Source organism: Dromaius novaehollandiae, chromosome 10, assembly GCF_036370855.1.
Source record: "Dromaius novaehollandiae isolate bDroNov1 chromosome 10, bDroNov1.hap1, whole genome shotgun sequence".
NCBI classification, from domain to species: Eukaryota; Metazoa; Chordata; class Aves; order Casuariiformes; family Dromaiidae; genus Dromaius; species Dromaius novaehollandiae.
In genome coordinates, this window is record NC_088107.1 from 25880466 (window position 1) to 25886510 (window position 6045).

At 57.4% G+C, this 6045-nt stretch overlaps 2 non-coding genes across 2 annotated transcripts; one reads left to right on the top strand and one right to left on the bottom strand.

Annotated features, from left to right (window-relative positions):
- Nucleotides 1-3671: 3671 nt before the first annotated feature.
- Nucleotides 3672-3743, bottom strand: TRNAM-CAU (transfer RNA methionine (anticodon CAU)). Its single transcript has one exon. It is a non-coding gene; the product is annotated as a tRNA-Met (tRNA).
- Nucleotides 3744-5678: 1935 nt separating this feature from the next.
- Nucleotides 5679-5750, top strand: TRNAG-UCC (transfer RNA glycine (anticodon UCC)). The gene has a single exon. It is a non-coding gene; the product is annotated as a tRNA-Gly (tRNA).
- Nucleotides 5751-6045: the final 295 nt, after the last annotated feature.

A 6045-nucleotide genomic window follows, 5' to 3' on the forward strand; every position in this document is an offset into this window, starting at 1 on the left:
GTGCGGTCACCCCGGTAAAGAGCAAGGCAAAGAAGGCCGTCAGTACCTTGGCCTTTTCTTTGTCCTTTGTGACGGGGTCGCCTTTGCCAGTGAGCAGAAGGCCCCTGCTTTCGCTGGTCTTTCTTCTGCCGCTGAGGTACCCGTAGAAACACCTCTTGTTCCCCTTCACGTCCCTCCTGAGATTAAGCCCCAGGTGGCCTTTGGCCTTCCTAACCCCATCCCTGCATGCTTGGAGAGTGTCTCTGCGTTCTTCCCAGCTCACATGTCCCTGCCTCCACCTGCTGTATGCTTCCTTTAGATGTCGGAGTTCCTCCAGGAGCTCCTTATGCACCCATGCGGGCCTCCTGCGGCCTTTGCTTGTTGGGATGGACCATTCTGGAGCTTGAGGAGGTGATCCTTCCTTGAAACTCAGCCATCACTCCTGGACCCCTCTTCTCTCCAGGATGGTGTCCCATGGGATTCTTCCAAGCAGATCCCTGAAGAGGCCAAAGTCTGCTCTTCTGAAGTCCAGGGCTGTGATTGTGGCTTTGGGCTTTCTCTCCTCCGCTCAGGAGCCTGAACTCCATCTCGTGACCACTGTGCCGAGGTTGCTCCCAGCCTTCCCGTTCCCGACCAGTTAGGTCTTCTTTGTTCGTAAGCATGAGGTCCAGCAGAGCACCTGCCCTCCTCAGCTCCTCCGTCGCCTGTGTCAGGCACTTGTCGTCAAGACCCTCCAGAAACCTCCTGGATGATCCGTCTTGGACAGGGAGCTCTCTGTGATAAAAGCTCACAGCACAGGCATTTCCACAAGGTGAACGCAGGATCTCCTCTTGACAGGGAAGGGAGTTAAACCAGAGCATGGGTGGCCCCTCCTTGCTTGGCCAGCCTCTGAGAGGAGCAGCAGAGCAGCCTGATGCTCCCCAGGGGATGCATCAGAAGCAGGTCTGACCCCCAGCACAGCACTTCTCCCAGCAGCAGAGCTGCAGTCTGCTTCCCTTGGCCCCGCTGCCCTCCTGAGCCAGAGCTCTCCAGAAGGGACCCCCCAGGAATGATGGCGCTACCCCGCTCTGCGCTCTGGAACTGGAGCTGTGAGTTCACATCTCAGTGGGGCCTCAAGCTGCTGCTTCTCTGGTGGCTTTCCTCAGCGTGTTTGCATTTTTATACCCGTGCATGGCTGTTGGGTAGATTGCTTTATGCACTCTGGTCTTCCTTGCTTCCCTGCCCTCCGGCTCTGTTCTTTCAGCGTGACTGAACCCATCCTGCGCCTGGGGCTGACAGCGGTGTCCTTTGTCCTGCCCTTTCCCCATGCCCGCCTCTGTAGTCGTTCTGGGCCCTGGCTCCCCGCATCTTGGTGCTGCCACCAAGAGGGAACTTGGCAGGCTGGAGAAATGAGCAGAAAGGAACCTCATGAAGCTTGACAAAGGGAAGTGCAAGGTGCCGCACCTGGGGAAGAGTAACCCCATGTACCAGTAAAGGCTTGGCTCTGAGCAGCAAGGAGGAGCTTTGCAGGGGAAGACGCAGGTGTCCGAGCAGGCAGCAGGTTGAACATGAGACAGCAATGCGCCCTCATGGCAGAGAAGGCCAACAGCATCCTGGGCTGCAACAGGAAAAGCGTAGCCACCAGGCAGAGGAGGTGATCCTTCCCCTCCACTCAACACAGGTCAGGCCACATCTGGAGTGCTGTGTCTGGCTCTGGGCTCCCCAGCATAAGAAAGACATAGACGTACAGGAGCAAGCCCAGCAAACAGCCACAAAGATGAAGAAGGGACTGCAGCATCTGTCATAGGGGGAGAGGCTGGGACACGTGGGATTGTTCAGCCTGGAGAAGACAAGGCTCAGGGGCGATCTTATCAACATACACAAGTATCTGATGGGAAGGTGTAAAGAAGTCAGAGTGCGACTCTTCTCGGTGATGCCCAGCGACAAGACAAGAGGCAACAGGTACACACTGAAACAGAGGAAATTCCATCTCAACAGAAGGGAAAGCTGTTTTATTGTGAGTGTGGTTGAATGCTGGAACAGGCTACCCAGAGAAGCTGAGCTCCCACCCTTGGAGATAGTCAAAACCTCCCAGGGCACAGTCCTGGGAAACCTGCCCTGTCTGGCTCTGCTTTGAGCGGGGTTTGGACTAGATGATCTCCAGAGGTCCCTTCCAACCTCAACGGTTCTGTGATACCGTGCTCCTGTGACTTGCCTTTGCCCTTGTTGAACTGCAGGTGGTTCCTGTTGGCCCCCTTCTCCCACCTGTCGAGGTTCTCCTATTACCAGCGCTGCCCTCCAGTTTCTCGGCTGCATTGGCCCCGCCCCAGACTCGTCTCTCCAACAAATGTGCTACAAGCACCCTCTGTCCCACTGTCCAGGTCACCCCTTAAGACGTTAAAGCCCGTTGGCACCCCGAGTGATCCCTCAGGGACGACACTGGGAAGCAGCCACCAGCTGGCCTTTGTACCACCCAGCACAAACCTTTGAGCCTGACAGCCCAGCCCATTTGCCACACAAGTCAGCATCCAGGTCTCCTCTCCGCAACTCAGCAGACTAGCTCCAATGATACTGAGAGACCATGCCAAAGGCCTTGCTGCAGTCAGGGATAACAAGGGTAGCAACAGCGTTGCAGCAGTAAAAGCTCTCCTTCTTGCTCTCGATGTCCCTTGCCAGTCCCAACACAAGTCGAGCTTTGCCTTTCCTAAGACCATCGCAGCATGCCCAAGCACTGTGGCTTTATTCCTGCTGTTGGTCATTAAGTCTCCGGCCAAGTTTTCCCTGTTCATGAGGAGCAGGTCCAACCTTGGCCTCCTATGTCACATCTCAGGGATGTGCAAAGAAGTTTTCCTTGGCTCATTTGGCTGGTTGGAGCAGGAGGTGGATAAACAGGGTTCATGGCCCAGGCAGGGACTCTGGTCGGACCTATGGTCTGGGCTGGGGATTGAGGGACCTGCAGGTGTGCATGTACGTGTGAATCAGGAGAGGAGGGGGTGTCCACTGTGGCACTGCAGTCCTGACTAGCCCACGAGGAAGAAAGGATTGGGCCATTCGTGGTGGTGACGCCAGCGTGAGTGGGTGTTTCTGTGGGTGCTCATGAAGGCACTGCTCTTTGTCTGCATTCATACATGTGGCCAGGTCATGGGTGTGTATTCTGTGTGAGTGTGTGTGTGCGCGTGTGCACACGTGCCCATTGTGAAAGCTTGCTCAGCCTTGCCCCGGGCTGACCTACGAATGGGAGTGGCAGCCAAGAGGCTAGGAAGGAGAAATCCCCCAGGTCTTCCAGACCGCTGGATTTGTCTTCGCTGAACAAGCACCAGCCTTCACCTCCTCTCCACCTGCACAGCGGTGAAGGTCCCCGCTTGCCACCAGGAAGCTGGGGGTTTAGCTCCCTGAAGGGAAGGAAGAACCAGCTTTGTCCCCAGGACACCCACACTCCTGTGGGGGGACCTCTCTGTGTTCCTGTCTGCCTGGTGATCCACAGCCTTCTCTGCTCCTCAGGCGCACTTTGTGAGGTCTGGATGCTAAGAAAGCAAAGGAGAAGGTGAGAGAAGATGCTAAGAAAGCAAAAGAGAGGGCAGGAGCAGCACAGGCAAGGGGCTGAGGAGCAGGACAACTGCCACCAGCCCTGGAGCACCGCACAGAGGGGAGTGCTGGTGGAAGTGTGCAAAGTGAGAGGCCTCAGCTGGGAGGGGACTGGGAAAAAAGGGCCTTAGCAGAGGATGGTTTTGATCCATCGACCTCTGGGTTATGGGCCCAGCACGCTTCCGCTGCGCCACTCTGCTCCCCCCAGGATCTGGGTGGGGAGCTTGCAGAGCCCTCCCTGCCGCTCCTGCACACTGACAGCACCAGCGCTTGGGCTCAAGGGGGCTTCTGTTCCTCTTGCCTGGGCCTGAGCCTGGGCCTGGGCCCATGGAGGAAAAATGTCTCCCCAGGAAGCCCAAAGGCTGTGTGCCCGAGCTGAGGCCCCCTTGGTTTGCCCTTCTGACACTGTCTCCTGCGCATCACACATGGGAGGAGTCTGTGTTTGCCCCACTGAGCTGCCTCTGCAGGGGAGGACAGAAACTCCCTTGCAGTGCAGCCTTGCTTTTGCTGACCCTGACAACCCAGCAGCTGCCCCTAACACTGCACCAGGGCCACGGAAATGACAGAAATGCCTCCTATGCATCCCTGGAGCCATACATTGGATTTCAAGCAAGATCAGCCTCTTGACTTGGGTTGTGGTCACCATCCAGACAAAACCGTGCACAGGCAGACCTCTACAGTGGCTCATTCTCGGACATCAAACTTTCTCTTTCCCCCCACTCGTCTACGTCCCTCCGGTTCCCTTCACCCCACCATTTGCCCTTCCACGTAGCTCACCCCTCCTAACGCCTCCCCTGAGTTCTTTCTCCAGCTCTCTAGAGCCGGAGGGCAGCCACGCCAGCAGACAGTGCCGTTTGTGTGTCTCCTGTTTCCACTGTCTCAAAACTTCAAGACCGGGGTCCTTGGATTCCTTGCAGTCTTTCCTCTTCAGCTCCTGCTCTTGGGCTCTCTGCTTTCTCTTCCGTCTTAAGAGACCTGATACATGGAGCTCCCTTCCCTTCCTCCCCTCCAGCCACAGAGATGCCAGAGGGAGAGTCAAATGCTGCTCCGGCATCAGCATATCCCAGATGCCACCCTGACAACCAGGCGCTGGGAGCTGCAGCCGTAGCCCTGGGGTTACGCCTCTGAAACCCTGGATGCAGGCACTTCTCCTTCGCAGCGCAGGTCCCAACCCTAGTGCTTAGAGCCCCCAGGCCTCAGAGGCAGGCAGGGAGGAAAGACTCCTCACCCTGGGGAGGCAGCTGGAACTCCGGGACTTCCCCAGCAGTGCTTCCTCCGCGGGGCTGGGCATCTGGTGGCGCCTCTTGTCCAGTCCACCTCACTGCACAGCAGGGACTGGGAGGTAAATGAGACACCTCCCTCAGAGTCCCAGGTGTGGTGAATGCGCTCTGAATGTGCTCATCTGTTTGTGGGTGCCCAGCTGTGGTGTGTCCCAAGGATGGAAAGGAAAACCCCAACACAGTCTGGCCCTGAAACTCGCAGCAAGCTGGATGACGTTGCACAGGGCACGTGATCACTGCTGCCAAGAGGTTTGGGGCGGGTAGCTGCGGCTGAGCGAGGAAGGCAATGGATGTGAAGTCCAGGGGAGTTTCCCCACACAGGTTGGAATCCTGCCAGCTACAGGGCACCGTCCTCTTCTGGGCTGCCTGGAGCGACGAAGCTCCAGCCCTGGACAAAGCCCCGCAGCCGCAGTCCCTCCAGCTGCACAGCATGCCCAGTGCACCCCCCATCCCTCTAGTCATCCTCAGCTTCCCCCAGCATCGCCAGGGTGTGTGGGAACCACCTTTCTCCTTTCCCAGCTGCACAGGCTCACAGCTTTCCTGACAGAGGACTGCTCACCTATGGGGAGGGGTGGATTTTCTTCAAAGGGGCATGTTTTCCCACGCGGCCCGAGCCGAGATGTGTGTGCTTCTGTGACGGGAAGGGAGGCCCCCCACGTGGAAACGTCTGCAAGTTTTTGCAGCAGCAGGAGAAGAGACGGGGGAAGGGAAAGACCCTATCCAAATGCCGCTTCCTGTTCTTTTTCCTTCTGCTACATCTTCCTCACCTTTCGGACTCCTGGCATAGTCCTGAAAGCTCAGAGAGGGTCAGATGGTGCCTGGGAGGAGCAGGAGGAGGCAGGCGTAGGTCTGCATGCGTTGGTGGTATAGTGGTGAGCATAGCTGCCTTCCAAGCAGTTGACCCGGGTTCGATTCCCGGCCAACACACGCACGCGCCCTTTTCTCCTTCCAGGCGCCTGCTGCAGAGGCACTTCCACCTCCTGCTAGAAAAGAGTCCAGCTTTCACCAACAAGTTCATGTTCCCTGGGGGAGCCACTCCCCTTAGTGCATGCACAGGCAGGATGGGGCACCCCCCCAGAGCCCAGGAGAGACAGGCCTGGCTTCAGCAATGCCTGCCTTGGTGAAAGTGCATGCCAGGGACTGGAGTCAAGCAGAGATGGGCTGCTTGGCAGGCGGCTGTGCTCATCACAGTGAAAGAAGTGCTTGCAGGCACATGCCTCTG